This window comes from Rattus norvegicus, chromosome 5 (assembly GCF_021556685.1).
Source record: "Rattus norvegicus strain SHRSP/BbbUtx chromosome 5, alternate assembly SHRSP_T2T, whole genome shotgun sequence".
Taxonomy (NCBI): Eukaryota; Metazoa; Chordata; class Mammalia; order Rodentia; family Muridae; genus Rattus; species Rattus norvegicus.
The window spans coordinates 27,624,767-27,652,500 of record NC_141538.1 but is presented as its reverse complement, the minus strand read 5'-3'; the positions used below and the strand labels follow the sequence as shown (position 1 = coordinate 27,652,500).

General features: G+C 43.1%; 1 protein-coding gene, 1 long non-coding RNA gene and 1 other non-coding gene across 3 annotated transcripts in view; all 3 read right to left on the bottom strand.

Moving 5' to 3' along the window:
• The window catches only part of LOC120102821 (uncharacterized), a 79,902-nt gene that overhangs the window by 40,311 nt on the left and 11,857 nt on the right, over positions 1 to 27,734 (bottom strand). The window lies entirely within an intron of this gene.
• LOC148005671 (uncharacterized) overlaps positions 1 to 27,734 on the bottom strand; it is a 44,047-nt gene that overhangs the window by 4,456 nt on the left and 11,857 nt on the right. The window lies entirely within an intron of this gene.
• On the bottom strand, positions 550 to 655 carry LOC120103214 (U6 spliceosomal RNA). The gene has a single exon (XR_015621489.1). It is a non-coding gene; the product is annotated as a U6 spliceosomal RNA (small nuclear RNA).

The window sequence follows — 27,734 nt, the reverse complement described above, 5'->3', positions numbered from 1 at the left end:
AACTCATCAGAAACTATCACCACCATTTAGAAACAGTCCTGGAGAGGCAAACATGGAGCTGCCGTCGAGCAGCCTAACTTAACAAGAAGGAAAGGCACATTAGTGGAACACGGTAGGTGAACATCTGTGATTATAAAACTCTGGATCTGCATCCTCAGAAAGTAGTTCTTGTTCATTAATTCTGCTCGCTTTGGAAGGAAATTCTCACCCCTTCACCTATGTCATCTTTTTTTTTCTTTTTTTCGGAGCTGGGGACCGAACCCAGGGCCTTGCGCTCGCTAGGCAAGCGCTCTACCGCTGAGCTAAATCCCCAACCCCCACCTATGTCATCTTAAACCTTATCATCTCATATCTTAGTCACATGGATGCTGGTTTTTATCCAACGCCAACCCAACTATTAGAAAGAAGAGCCACTTACCCTCTCCAGTGTCTACTCTCTGATTTCATTATCTTTCTACCCCACCCTCGATACTAAAGTGAAAATCAGTACTAGATGATATCTATCACCATTGTCTTAAAGAGAAATTAATTTTATTTGTTATTTATTTTTAAAATACGGAATGCTTCATGAATTTCATGCCATCCTTGTGCGGGGGTCATGCTGATCTTCCCTGTATTGCTTCAATTTTAGTATAAGTGCAGCTGAAGATAACACCTGTTTTTATTTTATTTTTAAGTCAATGTGGGAAAGAAGAAGAGGGGAAGAAGGAAGAGGAGGAAAAAGAAGAGGAGGAGGAAAAAGAAGAAGAAGGAGAAGGAGAAAAAGGAAGGAGAAGGAGAAAAAGAAGAGGGAGAGAAAGAGGAAGAGGAAGAGGAAGAGGAAGAGAAGAAGAAGAAGAAGAAGAAGAAGAAGAAGAAGAAGAAGAAGAAGAAGAAGAAGAAGAAGAAGAAGAAGAAGAAGAAGAAGAAGAGGAAGAAGAAGACTCCTCCTCCTCTAGGATTATTATTCATTTTATGTTATATAAGACATCAAGAGGTTCAAATTCAGCTATGTGCAAAATTAAAGCATTTCTATGTGAAACATGCTATCCTATTTTGAGGGCAAGTTTCAAGTTGGAACACTGCATGTCTGAAAAGTTTATCAACCTCTTTTGTAAAAGACAGTCTCACTCTGTTGTTCAAGCCAGTCTCGAAACCCTGGGTTCAAGTGACCATACTTCTTCACCCTCTTGATAGCTAGATACAGACACACACACCACTGTACCTGGTGGATGGTTTTAATTTTTCCTAATCAAATGTCTTCCTTTTTAAGCTACAAATGTATTCACTGTACAAAAATATATTTTCTAATAATACCTTTGAACAATAAACCGTGGGAAGAGTTTCTTTTGGAAGGTAACTTACTGTTCACTAATTGACTCTCCTATCTTGAAAGACTCAGTGAGTTTCAAAAAGTAATTATATTGATATGACCCACATCCGGCCCTTCATTTCTGACATATTTTAATTTTACCCGAATGAACATCTCTACTCCATTTGAACGCTCCGAAGCCGAAATGAACCTGGTGATTATATTCACCACAGTCAAAGTTAGCGGCTATCACTCTTGTATCTATAGCTAAAACTCAGACTTTGAAATTTTCATTTTCTTCTTGAAAGCCTGCACGAAATAAATGCCTTCAGAAATGGGGAAAGGTGACTTCGTGGGGGATAATACAGGACTTAGTGGCTCCACTAAGCTTCGTGGCGGAACTGTAAAAGACTAAAGATTTATATAATCTGAAAAGAAGCCAGTGTATCCCACAGCATAATTAGAAGCAGTGGACCTGTTTTTTCTATCCGCCACATTGAGCAATTCCTAGCCAGGAGGATACTCCATCACAGAAGCAAGTGGAAACTTGGAATTAACACAGCGTGTGAGGTGGCCGTGGGCTCAGTTGAAGCCCCAGTTCCCTTTCAGTCTGACTAATTATTTTGTCCTACAACGTGGACATTGTCCAGCTAAGTGGCTCAGATCCTGCAGGCTGTACACAAATCCTGGAATATGTGACCGTTGTCAGAATGCATTTTCCTCTTACTGTTCCAACGCTGTGTTCTGCAGGGGGTGCGGGGGGAGAAAGAACCCTAAGAACTTTTTGCTTCTAGTTCAAGTCTCACGGTCTTGTTTAGTTCCTGTAAAACTGGAAAAATGACTGACAGGAATTTAGAACAATCCTTTGGAATAAAAACTTGGCTCACCAAGATCTTAGAATTCTGAGGAATATCTCATTTCCCAATCAGATTCTCCCCAGAGCACTGAAAGACAACCAAGGATTTTGCTTGACATGAATGTAAGATTATTGATGGGCATTGTGAGTCATACTTACAATCCCCAAACTTGGGAGACTGAGGCAGAAGTATGTGGCTAGCTTGGACTACAGAGAGAGGTCCTGGAGAGAGAGAGAGAGAGAGAGAGAGAGAGAGAGAGAGAGAGAGAGAGAGAGAGACGAAGAGAGAGTCCTTTTAGAAAATAACCTATCTCCTAGGATTTGGTAAGTATAAACAGAGGAAGATCACCATTGGTAATCACCATCAGGAGGGGCTAGAGAGATAGCTCAGCGGTTAAGAGTTGTTGCTCTTCTTCTAGAGAACTGGAATTCAGTTCTCAATACTCACATTAGACAGTTTGTAACCACCTCTTATTACAGCATCAGGGAAATCCAGTGTCTCTGGCTTCCTTGGGCACACACACACACACATACACACACACACACACACACACACACACACACACACAGGAACACAGGAACACACATGAGTATACACACATACACATGGCATACTTACATATACACCTAAAAGAAAAATAAATCTTTAAGACTATACCATGCATAAAAGACAATGAATCATTTATACTCATATTTTATTTCCATATTCAAAACCATAAAATTACTTTGGTAGAACAATCCTTTGGAATAAAAACTTGGCTCACCAAGATCTTAGAATTCTGAGGAATATCTCATTTCCCAATCAGATTCTCCCCAGAGCACTGAAAGACAGCCAAGGATTTTGCTATGTGTATATTCAGTCTAACCCTGAAGTCACCTGAGTCAAAATCCCAGCGATGCACCTCACTAGTCCTATCCGGTTTTCTTCCCATAATTTCTCAGTGTGCAAAAGACAAACAAATCAGGAGAGTGGTGTACAGTGCCTTACCCCAGACCCAGTGCCTTCAGCCTTGGGTACATGCCTGACATCTTTAGCTTGAGTTAAATGATAAACGCTCAGCTTAGTTTTTTTCCTAACCCCATGTGACCCCTGTCCTCTGACCTATATCTCAAGATCTATGGCCTTACAGAAAGAGACAAAGAAAATCCCCTGCCATGGCAGCTGGATTGTCCCTGCGCATGGACACATTCCAGGGCCATTTTCTATTCGCCTGTTCATCTCGCTCACCTGTGACAGTTTTGAGAAACTTGGACTCAGTCACCCCACCACTTTGCTTTTATAGTTGATGGCTGTCTTACTTAGGGTTTCTACTGCTTCAGGAAAACATCAGGACCATGTGGAGGAAGGGGTTTATTTGGCTTCCACTTCCACATCACTACTCATCATCAAAGAAAGTCAGGACAGGAACTCAAGCAGGGCAGGAACCTGGAGGCAGGAGCTGATGCAGACACTGTAGAGGGCTGCTTGCTCCTCATGGCTTGCTTAGCCTGCTTTCTTATGCAGCCCAGAACCACCAGTCCAAGGATGACACCATCCACATGGTTTAGGCCCTCTCCTACCAATCAGCAATTAAGAAGATGCCCTACAGACCTGCCTACAACCTGACTCCATGTAGGCACTTTTTATCAGGTGAGATTCCCTCCTCTCAGATGACTTCAGCTTGTGTCAAGTTGGCATAGAACTATCTAGCAAAATGACCAAGCCCATGGCTGACAAACCTATAAAGTGATTGAAGTATATCAGAACTCACATAGTAGAAGGAGAGAACTGATTCCCCCACATGCACAGAGGTATGCATACATGAGTGCATGCATGCTTGTGCGCGCGCGCGCACACACACACACACACACACAAAATGAAGAAATAGAATTCCAATGAGAAATCTGTCCAAGCATCAGAGATCCAAGCCAGAACTGACCTGAGACAGGAATTGAATCTGATAGACTGCTCCCTGCTAAACAAGGATCAAAAACCAGATCATAGCAAAGACAGAACCTGTGAGTTTAAATTCTTGGATTGTCTACGTGTCTTCCACTACCTTTGCTCAAATATCATTCCTAAACCAAGACCTACAACTCTGCTTTGGAAGGAAAAAGAACTGAATTTTGTATCTTCATCCTGAAAAAGGAACTCATCTTCTCCATTAACACACACTGGAATTGCAGTGTCTGTGAACCGGAGCCAAGCTTCCCAGGACTTTTCTTCATCCCTCTGGGGAAATTATAAGATTCAGTCTGTGACCCACGTCCCTGCAGACACACTGGAGATCAGAGTGCAGGCAGAGCAGGGGAATTTCAAACAGACCTCTTAAGGTAAACTGTGCCTTCCAGAACATGGTTTGGATGGATAAGCTTTGGAGCTCTTCTATCTTTCCTCTCAGTCTTACTCCCGTGGCATTCACTTTCTGCCAGGTGACAATGAGGCCCCAATAAAGATTAGGGAACCTGTGCTAATATTTAGTCTGTGATAGAAGCCTGCGTACAAGCTAGCTATGCATGCTCTTTAGTAAGATGGCTCCAAATCCAGAATGACAGTACAGAGATGTCTAAAATCAACCCAGGCTGGGTAAAGACAAAATAAAGTCTCAGGATATAGTGAGCGTCCTCTTGCACTCTACCACATGGGTCTGATCTGATCTTTATAACTTGTTTCCCACAAGTAAGGACTGAACATCACTGAGCTCACGTATTCTCAGCTCAGGAAGGACTCAGGAAGCCCAGTGAATGATGGAGGAAATGACTCAAGTGAAATAGACAGGACCAACCCTCAAGCACGGATTTGAGAGGGGGTGTGGAGTAGGATGGGGATTGAGGAGAAGAGGAGGCAATGCTATAATTATACTTTAGCTAAAATGAAATAAACTATATTATAAAGAAGATGCAGATGGAGATGGTAGCATCAAAGGCCACCTTAGAATATCTTCAGATATTTTCCTTTGTCTGACAGTGACTACAGCCATCTCATGGTTAAAAACTTGCTTGTCAAGCTTGCTGTGGGGATGTTTTACCTTATACGAAATTGTGAGGCTCTAATATTCTAGTACAAGATGAGAATCTTAGGGTGGGAGTGTGGGGGTTAGCACCACTCTCATAAAGCACTAGTTGTGGAATGACCAGGAGCCCTTCACATGAGGGTTTACATAACCTAAGGCAAGTATTGAACACTAGTGCCACACAAGTGACAAGTAGGGACAAAAGGAATTGCCACTGAGCAGAAAAACATAAAGGTCCTTTCACCTCTGCTTACTCAGTTCTTACATACAGTGGACATTTGAAGTCACATAACTGAGAAAACCGTTATTGGCTACCCTGGCCTTAGAACCCCTGATAAGTGAGTTAAAGAGCAATTGCCTATGTATCCTTACAGAAACAACTGACTCTTTACTGCAGCCCAGAGATGGACTAGCGAAGGCTGGCCTTCTTTTTCACATCTGCTTGACTTTTTGTTGCCCAAAACTGTGAGTCCGATACTCCTCTCTTCGACCTGCAGACAGGTTGATCATTTGAGAAAGGTTTTGTCCAAAATATAAAACATTAACTTGGCCTATTTCCTTTTGAGGCACATACACTTTCCTTTGAGTAAGTGAGGGTGAGGTTGGGGACAGGGGTAATGTGAGGCTCACTTGTGCCTGTGCCTGTGCCTGTGCCTGTGCCTGTGCCTGTGCCTGTGCCTGTGCCTGTGCCTGTGCCTGTGCCTGTGCCTGAAGACCAGACGTGCCTTTCCTTGCAGCTTAAGAAATACATTCCCTTATATTTCCTGTACTTTCCCAGCAGCTCAAACACCTAGAGCAGCCTTTTCAGAAAGCCCAAACCAAACCATGAGGCCAGAACATTTATGAGAGATGATTAAGCCAGTACCAGGATATAACCCAGTTCCTGAGTTCAGTCACTGCTGGCTAGTGTTTGTCTGTTTGTTTGTTTTTGTGGGAGAAGGCAGGGAGACCTGGCACTAGCCAGAATTATTTTGGGAAGAGAAACCTTTGAGAGAATGCATACATCAGATTGGCCTGTCAAAGCTGTGGGGCATTCTCTTGATTAATGATTGACACTGAGTGCCCATCCGAGTGTGGGTAGTGCCATCCTTGAACAGTTAATTCTGTGTTATGTAAGAAAGCTACCTCTAGATTCCTGCCTTGGGTTTCTACCCTGACTTTCCTCAATGGACTGTAACCTGGGATATCTAAACCACACAAATCCATTTTCTCCTCAAGTTGCATGTGGTCATGGTGTTTGTCACAGAAATAGAAACTTACTTATGGCCATCACCCCCTGTTAGCCCACACACCTGGAGCTTGGCATGATCAAGCAGCAGGAAAACATCTCTAGAAATGATGCCTGTGACCAATGGACAATTACCAAACTATAGTCAGCCTAGGAAAAATCAATAAAAGCCTGTTGCTTCCTCTGTTGATATCTGTAATCTGTTCACCTATGAACAGTGCTAGCCAGCTTGAGACAGCTGGCTCAGACTGGAATTGTATTAAAGGACGTTTGCCTGATTCATTCCCAATATGTGACCCTGTCTCCTTTCTCTCCCAGAAGACCCTGACAATAGGACTCTGAGTTTCTATGCAAGGTCAGCTTCCTGGGGAGAAACAGCCTTTGCATTCCTCTGCCTGTAGGCACCTGCAGGGGATTGAATTCTTTGCAGGGCCAGCCTAACAGGTGCCATCATTGCAAAGCATGAAGAGCAAAGAACAAGAGTGCTTTTCTGACACCACCTCCCTCCACAGAGACCGGCAATCTGTAAGCTTTGGAATGTGTAGGTAGAATGGAAGATATACATGATTTCAATCTCAGAACTGTAAAGATGCATTCAGCATGATCGGAACATAAACGGGGAAATACGATGTGTCTATTTGTTTCCAGCCTGGATGATCCAATGGATAGATAAATGAAAATTCAAGTATAAATGACTTTTCTCCATAGCCATCATAGAAAGAAAACCCTAAAATGGCAGTGTCAAAGCCTCACCCTTGTTTACTGGAAAACAAGATTTGTCATGAGGCCATCATAGTAAAGAGATTTAACCCACAAGCTTTCAAGTTGAGGTGCACAGTTTAACTCTCGCACTCACCGTGTCTACTGTTAGCGTTCACTCCCACTGACTGTGAACTACAGGCTCTCGCCAGAGCAATTCGATGCTACTGGTTTTCTACTGTCAATTTAAAGTGACTGCTGGAATTTTAACACATCCTTTAAAGAAGAAGTCTAAGGTGTTTTCAATGATGTTATTGAATATATGATACCCTACATCTTAACGTCACCCCTCTATCCTGTCTTTGTCCACATAAGTTGAAGGAGCTAGGACTGGAAGAGAACTGTTTTGCTGTGCCCACAAATCAAAGAAACAAACAAACATCAACCAGCAGTGACTTAACTCAGGAACTGGGTTATATCCTGGTGCTGGCTTAATCATCTTTCATAAATATTCTGGTCTCGTGGTTTGGTTTGGGCTTTCTGAACAGGCTGCTCTAGGTGCTTGAGATGCGGAGAATGTACAGAAAGTATAAGGAAATGCTATGGAACTGACTACTGGCTTGCTCCCCAGAGCTTGTTCAACCTATTTTCTTACAGCACCCAGTACCTCCAGCCCAGAATTAGCACTGCCCATAACTAGACAGGTTCTTCACATCACTCATTAATCAATATCTCACAGACTTGCATAAAGCCAAACTTATGGAGACATCTTCTCAACTAACGAAAACAAACCAGCACATGTGGGCTGAAGGGCCACTGGTGACGGTAGACATCTGAACGCAGCACATCGCGCTGGAAAACAGAAGATTTCCAAACAGGAGCGCCTACCACTCGCAGGCCTGCTTTATCAAGTGCAGCACTTGCCTTGGGAGGTTCTAGAAAGCCATGATTTAGGGCATACGGCTTCTCAGTAAAATTAGCATCAGGGTTTGTATGACATTTAGATGGGCGCTGGAGTCAAACACATTCTTTAACTTCAATACAATAAAACTGAACATCATCAGCCACAAACACTGACTGCAACATTCATGTGCATGAGTATACACTAAAGGACCAAGGGTGATAAGACTTCATTTAGATGATAATTTAGAACTGGTATTATAGCCTTAGGGGTAGTCAAAGACATAGCGTTGAAAAGCCCTCAAGTCAATGTGAGAATATCCTGGTGAATATTGTGGTGACTGTGAATGAATGAAAGGGTGACTCTGTGTAGAGTACCGAGAATGTTGACTTGCCACTCAGAGAGAAAATGTGAAGATACTACATCCCTACTGCATACCACATACAAAAGGGTTCTCGTGTTGCACTTAAACCACTAAGCAGGAAAATAACTGCAGGGTCCTGAAGAGTATATTTAAATACTGAAGGATGCCTTTGTAACATTGGAGTAAGAGGTTTCTCTTAATAACAACTAAATAGGCATTTAAGTCTTATGATGGAATATTATCCAGTATTAAAAATGAAGGCACTCCTGATATTTACGACAATATAGGGCATTATGCAAAGTGTCATAGCCAACTAAACAAACACCAAGAGAGCATTGATCACACAGGCATGCGACAGGTGACAGGAAGTGGGGAAATCACTTAAAATTCAACACTGTGGTAGTGTGGTGGCACTCGGGGGCTGCAGCAGGGGGATGACCATTTCAAAGTCAGCCTAGGCGAAGAGGTAAAATTCATCTTGGCTTGGCAATCCCCTTAAGCTGACTTTCAGCTGCCACAGCCTCCTATCAGGGAAGTAAGAATTGTAACAGCATTTATTGCCTGTTTTGTCAGAGCCGTTTCTTCAAAATTAATGCTCTAGATATCTTGTTTTCAAGTAGAAAAGATACTTGAAACCATATAATAGGAAGATAGAAGGGAAAGACCAAAAGATTGGGCTTGTCAGGAGCTGTGCGGCCACCAACGCTGTTCTCAGAGTTACTCAGACACTCACCTATTCGGAGCGGTCATTTCTAAGCGGTCCCTACCCCAGCATGTGAGGTGTGTTCTAATAGCATTTACAGCCAGTTAATGTTCACATTAAAATGCTACCAAATCTCCTAGTAACTAAGACGGAAAATACACCTCAGCCTGGAAATTCCCTTAAGCCGATATTTTCAGCTACCACAACCCCCTGCCAGGAATGGGTAACAACGTAACAGCATGCTGATTTATCTCCTATTTTGTCAGAGTGCTTTCTTCAAAATTAATGATCTAGATATCCTGCTTCCTAAGTATGTGAAAAATAGAGTCTTTAAGGAATTCTGCCATATGCTTGAAACTAAATCAGCATGTGTGCCTGGGAGAAATCTATCATTCCATGAAACCAATAAATATTCCTTCTCAATAAATGTACAGGAGATGAGCACAAAGAGAAATTACCTCATCTATCAGTTGGCAATCAAATATTTCAGGTAGTTCTACTCTCAGATGTTGTATTGTTAGTTTCCTTGCTAAGACTGAGGCTCTGCTCCCTGATGAAGGTGAAGGGGTGGGTCAGAACTTCAGGTAGAAGCCTTGCCTTCTCTGCTCTCATGGACCTGCAGAGTCCAGGGAAGTCTCCCGACCTGTACTGCTAGCAAGTCTCTTGAGCCATCAGTGTGGAATCATTTCAAGGACCCCCAGTGGCTCAAAGTTTCCATTTCCAAGGCAGATGGACAGGCTCTCTGGGAAGACACTAGGCTGAATGCTTTCTCTTCCTGCACCTGTCTTCCTGTGCACAGAGGGAAAGCAGAGACCCTTGGCAGAAAATGTTACAAGAAGCATTTGTTTCATTTCTTCCATGCGACTGAAAAGTGCGTCAAGATACCATGTTATAAAACAGCTACTTCATCACCATGTCTTCCTTGGAAAAACCCAATATACATAGGTGGGGTCCATTGGAGATGACCTGGGGCCACATACCTGGCCAATGGTAAAACCAGGCTCTAGGACATAGTATCAATGACCTTCAGATCCAAACATGCACTAGTTTCACTCAAGGGAGTTTAGAATCCCAGTTACCTGGTTTGGTCTCTGCACAGGGGAGACCTTGCAACCCGTAGTTTTTAATCATGCCCCCTGAAAATTGTGATGGCCTCCTGTCTTAGTCAGTGTTCTATTGCTCCGAAGAGACCATGACACCTCTTTACAAACGAAAGAGCACTTCATAAGGGTTGACTTATATAGTTCAGGGGTTAGTTCATTATCATGGTGGCACTCAGGCAGACATGATGATAGAGTGTACCCAACAGATGTGCATCATGATCCATGGGCCACACTGAGCCTGGCTTGAGCACTTCAAACCTCAAAGCCCACCCCCAGACACACCTCCAACAAGGCCACACTTACTCCAGCAAGGCCACACTTCCTAGTAGTGCCACTCCCTATGGGTCTGTAGAGGTCATTTTCATTCAAGTCACCAGTGTCCAACCCAAGTAAGCCAGCTCCCTTATGGAAAACAGCTGTCCCCACCTGCTGTGGAATCAGCTACCCTGAGCACAGAATTGAGACGGCACAGGGCTTTGAGGTGTCACAGCCACCAAGAGAAGGAAAGTGTCTGATGTCTTCAACAATGATGATCACTGGCCAAGCTGATCGGGGCAGGTCAATTCATGGAATATAATTCAGCTACAGACAACCACAAGACTTCGCTAACCAACTTGGCGGAGCGAAGAAAAGGCATAGAAAAAGCCACGGACTAAGATGCTAGGAGGGAGGGCACACATGTCACCCTCCCTTGGGAAGAAATTCTCTCTCAGGGAAGTTTTACTCTTCGAAAACTGAATTATAAACTCATGTTCATGCTGGGAGCTGTTGTTTGGCGCAGACAGAAGTTAGATGGATAGCGATGTTGCACTGAGACGACCCTGGACTCGGAAGCAAGTACTTCCTTCTGCTTAGGTTCCAGGCCAATAAGGTCAAGGCCATTGGTCTCAAAAAAGCATTTATCATCTATCTCAATCAACATTTTTCCAACACTAACAGAAGCCTCACCACTAATGATAGTTTACCAGAACACAGTAGGCACAATAAATAAAGGATTCCCAAGAAATGGATTCTCCTTAGCCCTACAAATTTATGTCCTTGTACTGTGTGCCCTGGATTGATCCAGTTGGTATTCCATGCACATACTGTATGTAGGGAGGCTCACCACTTTTTCAACGTGCCTCATCCCCATCCAACACATCCCGCCATGCACCCTACTCCATGATTCACTCTAACTCACACCTACAGCCCAGCTCTGAAACGCCTTCCACTGGGAAGCCTTTGGATTCCCATTTTCCTTTTCTTTGCTCGCACAGCAATTTGTTGATGGCAATACTTGTGATGTAAAGTCATTTGTATCTGTGCTACTAGACAGCAGGCTCCCTGGGGCTCGAGATGCCTCGTGAGCTCTTTCATTCATTCATCAAAGTGTTCCCCACTGTGCAGACCAGGCACTATGCAGGCAACAGAGAACCCCACAAATAAAGCACAGGGCAGCCTGGCTCCAACTTAAGGAGCAAAGACACTTAACAACAGGGCTAGGGAGCTGTCCAGAGCCCCAAGGAAGAATACATGAAAGCCAAACCAAGCTTAGAAAGCTAAGTTTTCTCTGTGGATGTGACAGTTATTCGTACCCTGACTGCTGAGTGATAGAGTAATGAATCGGAAATGGAAATTCTTAAGTACTCTAGGAAGAAAGAACTGCCTGCCTCATTGCCAGCCACTCTGCCTATTGTAAGCCTGCATGCACACTCACATGTGCACACACATACACACACACATACACACACTTACACACATACACACACAAACACATATACACACATGCAGACACATAGACACACACACTCACACACAGAGACACACAAACACACACAGAGACACACAAACACACACATACACGCTCACACATATACACACACAGACACACACTCACACACACATAAACACACATAGATACACACACATACATACATAGGCACACACACATACATAGACATACACACATACACACTCACACATACACACACATAGACACACACTCACACACACATAAACACACATAGATACACACATACACACACATAGACACACACTCACACACACATACATACACATAGATACACACTCATACACACTCACACATACACACTCACACACATAGACACATATTCACACACATACATACACACACACAAATACACACACATAGACACACACTCATATACACACATATACACTCACACGTATACACACACACATATATACATTCACAACACTCACACTCATACACACACACACACACACACACACATATACACACACACACAGCCAGTCTCCTGCTCATAACCTACTGCAGCCCTCCTGTTGTTCATACACAGGGTTGAGCAGGCATTTACTGGTTCAGTGACTGAGTGAGGACATCACTTTCCCAGCTGCTTTTAGTTCCTATGGTGGAGGCTAAGGTATTACCAGGGGAACTGGGAAAATCTCTGAGCAAAGGTAGTCAACAATACCCTAGAGATGTGATCAAACCCCAGATCTGGCAAACAATAAATGATGGTAAAATTTTCTAACTAGAATGCAAATTAATTGTAGAATGCTGTCATGATAACTTATTAAACTAACTTACCGATGTATTCATCGAGCGTCTGCTTTAATGAGCACTTTGTGCTTGAACTGTTTGCCAACCAGACTCAGAGCATGCACACTACAGTTATAGACATGTGAGAGAAATGAGCTTAATTAAACGAAGACACCAAAAGTGTAAAACTATAGCTGAAAAATATGAGCAGAATTAAGACAAATAGAGGCCAGCAAAAATTAAAGATTTTGGTTTCAAAAGCTCAGAAATTTTAGTATTAAAGCACTTTTCACACTCGTAAGAATAAGGGCAGTGTTGTTGCTGTTGCTTTATTTTGGTTTTAAGGGGGAAATGTAGGGAGGTCAGAATGCCTGCTCCTTTCTGGTGGAATTGTCAGATCATGTAATCTCTATAGAAATCAATATAGTGATCCCTCACCAAAAGTAAAACCAGAATGAATCATCACAAGATCCAGTAGCTTCGCTTCTGCCTATCTCCCCAACATCAGGGTTTACAGAAGGCACAGGCTCCTGTCAGTATTTGTCCTGTTCATAGCAACCTTATACCTACAGAGTATACATAGAAACAGCCTGCATGTCCACTGAAGAACAGATACAGACAATGGAGAATCATACAGCTTCTAAAAGGACGGACACTCTAACACATGCTATACCATGATAAGCCTGAAGACATTATTCACCTAAGAAAGTATTAAAACTCAAATCCAGGACAGACGGCTGAGGTACATATTAACATATCTAAGTGGACCTGGCCAGCCAGGTTCTCCCAGCACCCTTCAGTCCCTACCTGTCACAGGGTCCTCCTTGCTGCCATATCCCACTCCCTGCCCTGCACTCTCCCGCCCATGGGCTGAGCTGCCCTTGGCCTATCTGCTCTTCTCTATGTAACTCAGCCATTTTGGCTACACTGCTCCTTTTGGCCCTTGTGTACCTCTGCTCACCACGCCAGTCTCCTCTCTCTCCTCACCACCTTCCATGTATGGCCCGCTCACGGCCATGTTCACTCTGGACCCTTCCAGATGCCTCTGTCTATATACCCACTGACATCTATAATAAACCTCTTCCGCCATACTTTCGAGCAGTCACGGCCTCCCTTTTGATTTCAGTTTTTCATTCAGAAATCCATCTCTGTGCATTCAGAAACCTTTACTGTTGCCCTATTTTGTAAATGCCCATTGCCGTTAATAACCCAGTTTAGGAAGGGGTGCCTTAGTGGAAGGAGAAGCCCTGGGTCCTGCTAAGACTGAACCCCCAGTGAACTAGACTGTTGGGGGGAGGGCGGCAATGGGGGGAGGGTTGGGAGGGGAACACCCATAAGGAAGGGGAGGGGGGAGGGGGATGTTTGCCCGGAAACCGGGAAAGGGAATAACACTCGAAATGTATATAAGAAATACTCAAGTTAATAAAAAAAATAATAATAATAAAAGAAAAAAAAGGAAGGGGTGCCTTGTACAATTAACTTGTTGTGTATAGATTCTGGAAGCTGGTGAATTGTCCATTTGTTTCCAGGAGCAGAACAATTCTACCCACCCCAAACTTTCTTCTGTGAACAATGAGGGTTTTTTTTTTGTTTGTTTGTTTGTTTGTTTGTTTTGAAAATTCACTGATTTGTCTTGGAGAACAGATTCAAACCATGGGTATGTCCTTGCTGCGGTTTCTGAATTCGACACTAGTGGGCGGTTGCTGTTTGTTTTCTAGTGGCTGGTGTTTCTGCCATTTTTAGCAGCAAGAAGCCCTTGAAAGAAGCAAAAGAAACACTAAGCCCTGTGGGTGATCAGTCAGCAGGACTGCTTGACCTCGTGACAGTTCAGTGAAACTGGATTCCCCTCCACGGAGAGAGCAGCAGCATAGGGAAGCCACACGCAGTGTGGTGTTTTTCATTTATTTTGTCAGGTGGACTTGAATCTTTGCTTTTTAATAAGGCAATGATGTAGTCCGTGAGGTCAGTGGAAGGTTTAGAGGATCTTGTTATACCCTTCCTAATGTAGCAGCTTACTATGAAAAGAGATGAGTTATATAGACATAGTGGACAACTCTACCCGTGTTACGTCCTTAATAGTGTAAACAGTTTGTATGCACAGACTTGAAAACCTAGTCAGACATCTCCCTAGCATAACATGATCACGTGACCTGCATTTTCCTTCCTGAACATCACCTATTGTGCCCTCCATAGAAAAGTAACCTGTGTAAACCTGCTCGCATTTGGCTTATAAGATAGGCTTTCCTCAAGAACATTGGCAACATGAGTCAAGCTAGAAAGAATCATGAAGGTGATCACAAGGTTCTCTTCTCTGGGACCTTCCATAAGCTCATTATCCGAGGTAGTTTCCCTGGAATGCTCCTCTCCCTGTGATCAAAGTAGGCTTAATACCAGACGGGATGTGGGGCAGCCCAAAGCACCAACCTAATTTGGGTAACTGGAATTTAGGTTCTAGCCCCACTCATAGTGGGATTCTGAGAAGCCGTCCAACTCTTCTTGACCTTGGGCTTCTTGGCCTCCTGTTTCTTGTTTGAAAAAAGAGTCAATATTCCCTGACTGGGAGGAAGTGTTTAAGGTTGAAATAAGATGCCTTATATGGAAGCACCCAGCATGTAACCATTGGTCAATGTATATTAATTAACTCTCCTGGAGCTGTTTTAGAGGGATCAGATACCATCGGCAATGAACCCTGCACTGTGCCTACCTTGCATGGGGGATTTTACTTAAAATGGATGAGCAACATATCTGACAGCATATGAGTGGCAAATGACAACAGCACACAATAGTATTCAGAAAGCAGGAAAATAGGAAAAACTGACCATGTTAATTTGAGTGGGGCAGTCGTCCACAGACGAGTCAAGCAGTTGAAGTAGGTCTTCTAGAAGGCTTCATGGAGGAGAAGGAGGTGTAGGTGGCACAAGACAAAGTCAACTAGGTTTGAATTATCAGGTTACATTACCTGAGGCATTAGTACAGTATTAAAGCACAAATACGCTGTCTTCAGCCCAGTAGAGCATTGACCACAACACATGCCTCTTACAGAACCAGTGCCCACCTGCTAACGGACCTGTCCCTTGCCCGCTCAGTGCCTCCTGACACCTTGCTCATCAGAGTGCCCTGAACTTTGCCACCACGCTCCTCACCTCTGATGCTGTGGGCTCTGCAGAAGGTGAGAGACGACAGGGGTATATGCTCGGGGAAGGGCTTAGCCCCCAAGAAAGTAGTTCGGCTTGAAAGGGGTTTCATTGCCAGAGGTGGGTTTGCAAGTGAAGGTCCCCGGGGAGCAATCAGCATCTGTACACAGACAAGGTGATGGGCACAACAATGGAGGAAGGGGTGCCAAGAGTGCAGCAGGACATGGCTTGGACACCTTTAACATCTGCCACACAGAACACAAGAGCACAGCGCAACTGTGCTTTGGCTCAATGGACCACATACCTTTAGACAGCACACTCCTAAGACCGCAGTCCTTTCAGTTCTACCAGATGCATTAGACTCAGTTTGGGGAAGGTTTTGGAAAGCATTTTTAAAATGTTTCAAAACAGTACAACATCTAGTACGTGCAGACGTACTTAGATAAGCAACATTCTAATAGGACCTATAGTCAAAATTATAGGCGGTGATAGTCTCTGCATAGTAGAATTTTCAATTTTTTTTACTGAATTTTCTAGTCTTTTTTTTAAAATATTGTTTAAAAAAAGGAACATATTGTCTATGCAACAAAATGGAGGGAGGTAATTAAAACACAGTTCATTTAGAATCTTAGCAGGGATGCTCGGTGCTGGGCTATACTCAGAATTGTGTACACACACACACACAGAGAGAGAGAGAGAGAGAGAGAGAGAGAGAGAGAGAGGCCTTAAAACAGTCACTTAAAGAAAATCCCCGCTTCGCTTCCAGACCCCCTTCTGCACGCATGCGCTGCACTGCTGATTTCTCCGTGAGAGCCACCCTAGTCGACCGTACATTTGGAATCAAAGGCAGGCATCCGTGTCACTGCTCAGTTCTGAGGAGTCAGGTTCTTGCAGGGACAGGCTGCCACTGCACTCGGTTCTGGCGCTTTGGCGCCACCGGCACGACTCACAGAAAATGTGAGCGAGAGATAAATGAGGCATAGCAAGAAGGCTGTGGAAGCCAACACATCATCCAGCACGTGAGGAGCTAGAAGACGATTACATGTGCCGGGAGATAGAGAAATGTACGGCTTGAGAAAGCCACCCTGGACTCCTCCAGGCAAGCTGTGTGAAAGGAAATTAAGAAATGTGATATAGAAGATATCAAATGTATGGGTGATTTCACGTTGCTACCGCTACACTACCTCCCTAGGAAAAAGAAAGTCGTCCTGGGTACTGTCCTCAGTTCAGCTGAGATTACAATCACATAACCATCTTCACACACTGAACAGAAACGTCTAAACAGCAGTTCATGATTAAGTGAACAAGGAGCCTAAAGTGTTCCTGATTTGGGAAGATCATTCTTGGGGAAAATGAGGACTGGTCCACCCATTACAGACTTTTCCAGTGGTTTGCTAGCTTTCTTTGCTTTTTCAGATAAGTCCTTGTTCTATATGTCATTATCCTGCCAAGAAGGCCACTCTGATACAATTCACAAGCTCTTTAGACTTGGATAAAATTATAATAGGATATTTTGTCATAAGTAACAAGAGTCTCCGTCTGTTGTGTGTAATTGTTGAATACACACTTGTTCCTTCCTTCTTGGGACCTCTCCCCGAGTTCCTTCCTGGCTATGTTCCGAGAACAGCTGCCGCCATGTTGCCAGCTGGCATTTTCCCAAGAACACCACCAGATCCTTTCCTTTAGCTTTGCTAAGCCACCCAACAACTGACCCTCCTGAGAACTCCTGAAGCTACCGCTGTTGTTTCACCAACCGACCACCCCGGCGGCCCACTTTCTCCTGCCCACCCGAGTAGCTGCGGATGGAAAACACCAGACAACCTTAATATTTTAAAATCAGCCAGATAATACAACTCCTGGGCACAAATTCTATTATCCTAAACTCATCAGCTATTCTATATCAGAATTTTTCCGGTGGCAGAGGCCACCACAGGTTCTAACAGCCTCCAGGCCTACATTGGGTCTGTGCTCCTCTCTCCAATGCCTGACTGGAAAAACCCCTTTCTCTGCTAGGCTCCTCCTTTTCCTCCTAGGACCCGGAAATCCCGCCTCTATATCTTTGGCTTCTGCTGTCTTTATTGACCCAATCAAGAAACAATTAGGGAACGTCCTCCTACATTAGTCAGCATTTAATAAAAGTATATTGTAAGCCAAGCACAATAAGAAAAACTTTGAAGTCTGGGTGTGGTGGCTCATACCTGTGACCCCAGCACTCTGGAGACAGAAATAGAAAATTCTCTGGAAGTTTGAGGTCTGCAGAGACTACATTCTGAATTCCAGGGCAGCCAGGGCAGCATAGTGAGTCCCTATCTCAGAAGAAAGGAACTTTCAAACATGTTTTTAATCTTATGACAGTGCCTTATTCATTATATAGCATGTACTTGTTCAGTGCCTATCTCTTTAGAGGAAGAGAAATTGTATGGCAAGCACGTTGCCCATATTCTTGTTATTCAATAATATTTGAATAGATGAACGTATTTATGATTCTCAAATCTATTCTCTTATCAGTCTGAAATATTCCCTTTCTAATATCAGAATCATATTTTGAAGATCAGGAATTATCGGTCAAGTCACATAGTGGAAAAGAAACGAAAGCCACAAAATTGTTGTTTAAATTGTTCTGAAGTAAAAAAGGAAAAAATACCATAGAGATAGTCTCGTTAGAAGTTACTGTTTAAAAATACTTTAATTGGATCCCGGCCCGCAGCAGCTCTCTACTCCCAAACCCCGTGGGAGAGAGACCTCACCGCCTGGTCAGGTGGGCACTCCCGAGGCTGCAGAGCGGAGGAGACCACCAACACTGCCCACCCCTGCCCACATCCCTGGCCCAAGAGGAAACTGTATAAGGCCTCTGGGTTCCCGTAGGGGAGGGCCCAGGAGCCGCAGGACCCCTGCGCCTGAGACACCGCCGGAACCTGAAGGAAGCAGACCGGATAAACAGTTCTCTGCACCCAAATCCCGTGGGAGGGAGAGCTAAACCTTCAGAGAGGCAGACACGCCTGGGAAACCAGAAGAGACTGCACTCTGCACACACATCTCGGACGCCAGAGGAAAACACCAAACGCCATCTGGAAACCTGGTGCACGGAAGCTCCCGGAAAGGGCGGCGCACATCTTCCTGGTTGCTGCCGCCGCAGAGAGCTCGTGGGCAGCACCCCGCGAGCAAACTTGAGCCTCGGGACCACAGGTAAGACCAACTTTTCTGCTGCTATTGACCTGCTTGGTGAACTCAAGACACAGGCCCACAGGAACAGCTGAAGACCTGTAGAGAGGAAAAACTACACGCCTGAAAGCAGAACACTCTGTCCCCATAACTGGCTGAAAGAAAACAGGAAAACAGGTCTACAGAACTCCTGGCACACAGGCTTATAGGACAGTCTAGCCACCGTCAGAAATAGCAGAACAAAGTAACACTAGAGACAATCTGATGACGAGAGGCAAGCGGCAGGAACCCAAGCAACAGAAACCAAGACTACATGGCATCGTCGGAGCCCAATTCTCCCACCAAAATAAACATGGAATATCCAAACACACCAGAAAAGCAAGATCTAGTTTCAAAATCATATTTGATCATGATGCTGGAGGACTTCAAGAAAGACGTGAAGAACTCACTTAGAGAACAAGTAGAAGCGTCCAGAGAGGAATCGCAAAAATGCCTGAAAGAATTCCAGGAAAACATAAATAAACAAGTAGAAACCCATAGAGAGGAGACACAAAATTCCCTGAAAGAATTCCAGGAAAGCACAATCAAACAGTTGAAGGAATTAAAAATGGAAATAGAAGCAATCAAGAAAGAACACATGGAAACAACCCTGGATATAGAAAATCAAAAGAAGAGACAAGGAGCTGTAGATTCAAGCTTCACCAACAGAATACAAGAGATGGAAGGGAGAATCTCAGGAGCAGAAGATTCCATAGAAATCATTGACTCAACTGTCAAAGGTAATGTAAAGCAGAAAAAGCTACTGGTCCAAAACATACAGGAAATCCAGGACTCAATGAGAAGATCAAACCTAAGGATAATAGGTATAGAAGAGAGTGAAGACTCCCAGCTCAAAGGACCAGTAAATATCTTCAACAAAATCATAGAAGAAAACTTCCCTAACCTAAAAAAAGAGATACCCATAAGCATACAAGAAGCCTACAGAACTCCAAATAGATTAGACCAGAAAAGAAACACCTCCCGTCACATAATTGTCAAAACACCAAACGCACAAAATAAAGAAAGAATATTAAAAGCAGTAAGGGAAAAAGGTCAAGTAACATATAAAGGCAGACCTATCAGAATCACACCAGACTTTTCGCCAGAAACTATGAAGGCCAGAAGATCTGGACAGATGTCATACAGACCCTAAGAGAACACAAATGCCAGCCCAGGTTACTGTATCCTGCAAAACTCTCAATTAACATAGATGGAGAAACCAAGATATTCCATGACAAAAACAAATTTACACAATATCTTTCTACAAATCCAGCACTACAAAGGATAATAAATGGTAAAGCCCAACATAAGGAGGCAAGCTATACCCCAGAAGAAGCAAGAAATTAATCATCTTGGCAACAAAACAAAGAGAAGAAAAGCACACAAACATAACCTCACATCCAAATATGAATATAACAGGAAGCAATAATCACTATTCCTTAATATCTCTCAACATCAATGGCCACAACTCCCCAATAAAAAGACATAGATTAACAAACTGGATACGCAACGAGGACCCTGCATTCTGCTGCCTACAGGAAACACACCTCAGAGACAAAGACAGACACTACCTCAGAGTGAAAGGCTGGAAAACAACTCTCCAAGCAAATGGTCAGAAGAAGCAAGCTGGAGTAGCCATTCTAATATCAAATAAAATCAATTTTCAATTAAAAGTCATCAAAAAAGATAAGGAAGGACACTTCATATTCATCAAAGGAAAAATCCACCAAGATGAACTCTCAATCCTAAATATCTATGCCCCAAATACAAGGGCACCTACATACGTAAAAGAAACCTTACTAAAGCTCAAAACACACATTGCACCTCACACAATAATAGTGGGAGATTTCAACACCCACTCTCATCAATGGACAGATCATGGAAACAGAAATTAAACAGAGACGTAGACAGACTAAGAGAAGTCATGAGCCAAATGGACTTAACGGATACTTATAGAACATTCTATCCTAAAGCAAAAGGATATACCTTCTTCTCAGCTCCTCATGGTACTTTCTCAAAAACTGACCATATAGTTGGTCAAAAAACGGGCCTCATCAGGTACAGAAAGATAGAAATAATCCCATGCGTGCTATCAGACAACCACGGCCTAAAACTGGTCTTCAATAACAATAAGGGAAGAATGCCCACATATACGTGGAAATTGAACAGTGCTCTACTCAATGATAACCTAGTCAAGGAAGAAATAAAGAAAGAAATTAAAAACTTTTTAGAATTTAATGAAAATGAAGGTACAACATACCCAAACTTATGGGACACAATGAAAGCTGTGCTAAGAGGAAAACTCATAGCGCTGTGTGCCTGCAGAAAGAAACAGGAAAGAGCATATGTCAGCAGCTTGACAGCACACCTAAAAGCTCTATTGCAAAAAGAAGCAAATACACCCAAGAGGAGTAGAAGGCAGGAAATAATCAAACTCAGAGCTGAAATCAACCAAGTAGAAACAAAAAGGACCATAGAAAGAATCAACAGAACCAAAAGTTGGTTCTTTGAGAAAATCAACAAGATAGATAAACCCTTAGCCAGACTAATGAGAGGACCCAGAGAGTGTGTCCAAATTAACAAAATCAGAAATGAAAAGGGAGACATAACTACAGATTCAGAGGAAATTCAAAAAATCATCAGATCTTACTATAAAAACCTATATTCAACAAAACTTGAAAATCTACAGGAAATGGACAATTTCCTAGACAAATACCAGGTACCGAAGTTAAATCAGGAACAAATAAACCAGTTAAAAAAACCCCATAACTCCTAAGGAAATAGAAGCAGTCATTAAAGGTCTCCCAACCAAAAAGAGCCCAGGTCCAGATAGGTTTAGTGCAGAATTCTATCAAACCTTCATAGAAGACCTCATACCAATATTATCCAAACTATTCCACAAAATTGAAACAGATGGATCACTCCCAAATTCCTTCTATGAAGCCACAATTACTCTTATACCTAAACCACACAAAGACCCAACAAAGAAAGAGAACTTCAGACCAATTTCCCTTATGAATATCGACGCAAAAATACTCAATAAAATTCTGGCAAACCGAATCCAAGAGCACATCAAAACAATCATCCACCATGATCAAGTAGGCTTCATCCCAGGCATGCAGGGATGGTTTAATATACGGAAAACCATCAACGTGATCCATTATATAAACAAACTGAAAGAACAAAACCACATGATCATTTCATTAGATGCTGAGAAAGCATTTGACAAAATTCAACACCCCTTCATGATAAAAGTCCTGGAAAGAATAGGAATTCAAGGCCCATAACTAAACATAGTAAAAGCCATATACAGCAAACCAGTTGCTAACATTAAACTAAATGGAGAGAAACTTGAAGCAATCCCACTAAAATCAGGGACTAGGCAAGGCTGCCCACTCTCTCCCCACTTATTCAATATAGTTCTTGAAGTTCTAGCCAGAGCAATCAGACAACAAAAGGAGGTCAAGGGGATACAGATCGGAAAAGAAGAAGTCAAAATATCACTATTTGCAGATGATATGATAGTTTATTTAAGTGATCCCAAAAGTTCCACCAGAGAACTACTAAAGCTGATAAACAACTTCAGCAAAGTGGCTGGGTATAAAATTAACCCAAATAAATCAGTAGCCTTCCTCTACACAAAAGAGAAACAAGCCAAGAAAGAAATTAGGGAAACGACACCCTTCATAATAGACCCAAATAATATAAAGTACCTCGGTGTGACTTTAACCAAGCAAGTAAAAGATTTGTACAATAAGAACTTCAAGACACTGAAGAAAGAAATTGAAGAAGACCTCAGAAGATGGAAAGATCTCCCATGCTCATGGATTGGCAGGATTAATATAGTAAAAATGGCCATTTTTACCAAAAGCGATCTACAGATTCAATGCAATCCCCATCAAAATACCAATCCAATTCTTCAAAGAGTTAGACAGAACAATTTGCAAATTCATCTGGAATAACAAAATACCCAGGATAGCTAAAACTATCCTCAACAATAAAAGGACTTCAGGGGGAATCACTATCCCTGAACTCAAGCAGTATTACAGAACAATGGTGATAAAAACTGCATGGTATTGGTACAGAGACAGACAGATACACCAATGGAATAGAATTGAAGACCCAGAAATGAACCCACACACCTATGGTCACTTGATTTTTGACAAAGGAGCCAAAACCATCCAAAGGAAAAAAGATAGCATTTTCAGCAAATGGTGCTGGTTCAACTGGAGGTCAACATGTAGAAGAATGCAGATCGATCCATGCTTATCACACTGTACAAAGCTTAAGTCCAAGTGGATCAAGGACCTCCACATCAAACCAGACACACTCAAACTAATAGAAGAAAAACTAGGGAAGCATCTGGAACACATGGGCACTGGAAAAAATTTTCTGAACAAAACACCAATGGCTTATGCTCTAAGATCAAGAATCGACAAATGGGATCTCATAAAACTGCAAAGCTTCTGTAAGGCAAAGGACACTGTGGTTAGGACAAAACGGCAACCAACAGATTGGGAAAAGATCTTTACCAATCCTACAACAGATAGAGCCCTTATATCCAAAATATACAAAGAACTCAAGAAGTTAGACCGCAGGGAGACAAATAACCCTATTAAAAAATAGGGTTCAGAGCTATACAAAGAATTCACAGCTGAGGAATGCCGAATGGCTGAGAGACACCTAAAGAAATGTTCAACATCTTTAGTCATAAGGGAAATGCAAATCAAAACAACCCTGAGATTTCACCTCACACCAGTGAGAATGGCTAAGATCAAAAACTCAGGTGACAGCAGATGCTGGCCAGGATGTGGAGAAAGAGGAACACTCCTCCATTGTTGGTGGGATTGCAAACTGTACAACCATTCTGGAAATCAGTCTGGAGGTTCCTCAGAAAATTGGACATTGAACTGCCTGAGGATCCAGCTATCCCTCTCTTGGGCCTATACCCAAAAGATGCCCCAACATATAAAAAAGACACGTGCTCCACTATGTTCATCGCAGCCTTATTTATAATAGCCAGAAAATGGAAAGAACCCAGATGCCCTTCAACAGAGGAATGGATACAGAAAATGTGGTACATCTACGCAATGGAATATTACTCAGCTATCAAAAACAACGGCTTTATGAAATTCGTAGGCAAATGGTTGGAACTGGAAAATATCATCCTGAGTGAGCTAACCCAATCACAGAAAGACATACATGGTATGCATTCATTGATAAGTGGCTATTAGCCCAAATGCTTGAATTACCCTAGATCCCTAGAACAAACGAAACTCAAGACGGATGATCAAAATGTGAATGCTTCACTCCTTCTTTAAAAGGGGAACAAGAATACCCTTGTCAGGGAAGAGAGAGGCAAAGATTAAAACAGAGACTGAAGGAACACCCATTCAGAGCCTGCCCCACATGTGGCCCATACATATACAGCCACCCAATTAGACAAGATGGATGAAGCAAAGAAGTGCAGACCGACAGGAGCCGGATGTAGATCGCTCCTGAGAGACACAGCCAGAATACAGCAAATACAGAGGCGAATGCCAGCAGCAAACCACTGAACTGAGAATAGGACCCCCGTTGAAGGAATCAGAGAAAGAACTGGAAGAGCTTGAAGGGGCTCGAGACCCCATATGTACAACAGTGCCAAGCAACCAGAGCTTCCAGGGACTAAGCCACTACCTAAAGACTATACATGGACTGACCCTGGACTCTGACCTCATAGGCAGCAATGAATATCCTAGTAAGAGCACCAATGGAAGGGGAAGCCCTGGGTCCTGCTAAGACTGAACCCCCAGTGAACTAGACTGTTGGGGGGAGGGCGGCAATGGGGGGAGGGTTGGGAGGGGAACACCCATAAGGAAGGGGAGGGGGATGTTTGCCCGGAAACCAAAGAATTATTATTAAGTATTAAATAAATTTAAAAAAAACAATACTTGGTGTTTACCGGAAGTCCCACACCCGCAGATCCCGGCCCACAGCAGCTCTCTGCTCCCAAACCCCGTGGGGGAGAGACCTAACCGCCTGATCAGGTGGGCACTCCTGAGGCTGCAAAGCAGAGGAGACCACCAACACTGCCCACCCCTGCCCACATCCCTGGCCCAAGAGGAAACTGTATAAGGCCTCTGGGTTCCCGTAGGGGAGGGCCCAGGAGTGGCAGGACCCCTGCGCCTGAGACACCGCCGGAATCTGAAGGAAACAGACCGGATAAACAGTTCTCTGCACCCAAATCCCGTGGGAGGGAGAGCTAAACCTTCAGAGAGGCAGACACGCCTGGGAAACCAGAAGAGACTGCACTCTGTGCACATCCAGACGCCAGAGGAAAACACCAAAGGTCATCTGGAACCCTGGTGCACAGAGGCTCCTGGAAAGAGCGGCGCAGATCTTCCCGGTTGCTGCCGCCGCGGAGAGGACTTAGGCAGTACCCCACGAGCAAACTTGAGCCTTGGAACCACAGGTAGGACCAACTTTTCCCCTGCAAGTAACCTGCCTGGTGAACTCAAGACACAGGCCCACAGGAACAGCTGAAGACCTGTAGAGAGGAAAAACTACACACCCGAAAGCAGAACACTCTGTCCCCATAACTGGCTGAAAGAAAACAGGAAAACAGGTCTACAGCACTCCTGACACACAGGCTTATAGGACAGTCTAGCCACGGTCAGAAATAGCAGAACAAAGTAACACTAGAGATAATCTGATGGGGAGAGGCAAGCGCAGGAACCCAAGCAACAGATACCAAGACTACATGGCATCATCGGAGCCCAATTCTCCCACCAAAGCAAACACGGAATATCCAAACACACCAGAAAAGCAAGATCTAGTTTCAAAATCATATTTGATCATGATGCTGGAGGACTTCAAGAAAGACGTGAAGAACTCACTTAGAGAACAAGTAGAAGCGTCCAGAGAGGAATCGCAAAAATGCCTGAAAGAATTCCAGGAAAACACAATCAAACAGTTGAAGGAATTAAAAATGGAAATAGAAGCAATCAAGAAAGAACACATGGAAACAACCCTGGATATAGAAAACCAAAAGAAGAGACAAGGAGCTGTAGATACAAGCTTCACCAACAGAATACAAGAGATGGAAGAGAGAATCTCAGGAGCGGAAGATTCCATAGAAATCATTGACTCAACTGTCAAAGATAATGTAAAGCAGAAAAAGCTACTGGTCCAAAACATACAGGAAATCCAGGACTCAATGAGAAGATCAAACCTAAGGATAATAGGTATAGAAGAGAGTGAAGACTCCCAGCTCAAAGGACCAGTAAATATCTTCAACAAAATCATAGAAGAAAACTTCCCTAACCTAAAAAAAGAGATACCCATAGGCATACAAGAAGCCTACAGAACTCCAAATAGATTGGACCAGAAAAGAAACACCTCCCGTCACATAATTGTCAAAACACCAAACGCACAAAATAAAGAAAGAATATTAAAAGCAGTAAGGGAAAAAGGTCAAGTAACATATAAAGGCAGACCTATCAGAATCACACCAGACTTTTCGCCAGAAACTATGAAGGCCAGAAGATCCTGGACAGATGTCATACAGACCCTAAGAGAACACAAATGCCAGCCCAGGTTACTGTATCATGCAAAACTCTCAATTAACATAGATGGAGAAACCAAGATATTCCATGACAAAACCAAATTTACACAATATCTTTCTACAAATCCAGCACTACAAAGGATAATAAAGGGTAAAGCCCAACATAAGGAGGCAAGCTATACCCTAGAAGAAGCAAGAAACTAATCATCTTGGCAACAAAACAAAGAGAAGAAAAGCACACAAACATAACCTCACATCCAAATATGAATATAACAGGAAGCAATAATCACTATTCCTTAATATCTCTCAACATCAATGGCCTCAACTCCCCAATAAAAAGACATAGATTAACAAACTGGATACGCAATGAGGACCCTGCATTCTGCTGCCTACAGGAAACACACCTCAGAGACAAAGACAGACACTACCTCAGAATGAAAGGCTGGAAAACAAATTTCCAAGCAAAGGGTCAGAAGAAGCAAGCTGGAGTAGCCATTCTAACATCAAATAAAATCAATTTTCAATTAAAAGTCATCAAAAAAGATAAGGAAGGACACTTCATATTCATCAAAGGAAAAATCCACCAAGATGAACTCTCAATCCTCATCTTCGATTGGTTTATATACAAGTGTGCAATTTCTAGGCTTGAAAGTAAAATGATGCTATCTGGTGCTGGATAGAGGAGCCTTATTTTTTATTATGGCAGCTTGCTATTTTTGTAACATGGTGATTTGGTTGAACACAATAAAGTACAGTAGTAACTGATCTCCCCCTCTTCCTGGATGAGTGAGGAGATGATTAAATGTTGATGTCAGCATCCTTGAGCATATTCAGATGAGCTTCTGCTTCTGTTGAAAAGGATGCTGTGTTTGATTGTGGTCCAAAGCTTTGAAGCACTACTTGGCATCTCCTTCCTTGGAGGTCTCACTGTTTAAACATAACAGATTTGATAGCTTGTTGGTAAGGTGAGGTCCAGCTTGTCTCCACTAGGTCATCTTCATGTGAATCCGGTGGTTATACGGTTTTGTTCTAGCGATATTTCATTTTTTTAATAACGGTTTTAGCTGACATTCATGGAGAGAATGAATCCTTAGAACTGTGCCACTAGTGAAAGGAAATCCTGTCTAGAGTATGTTTCTTTATAAAGCTGTGTCACACCATCCTTTGGGCCCTCTGCTGGAAAAGTAGAAT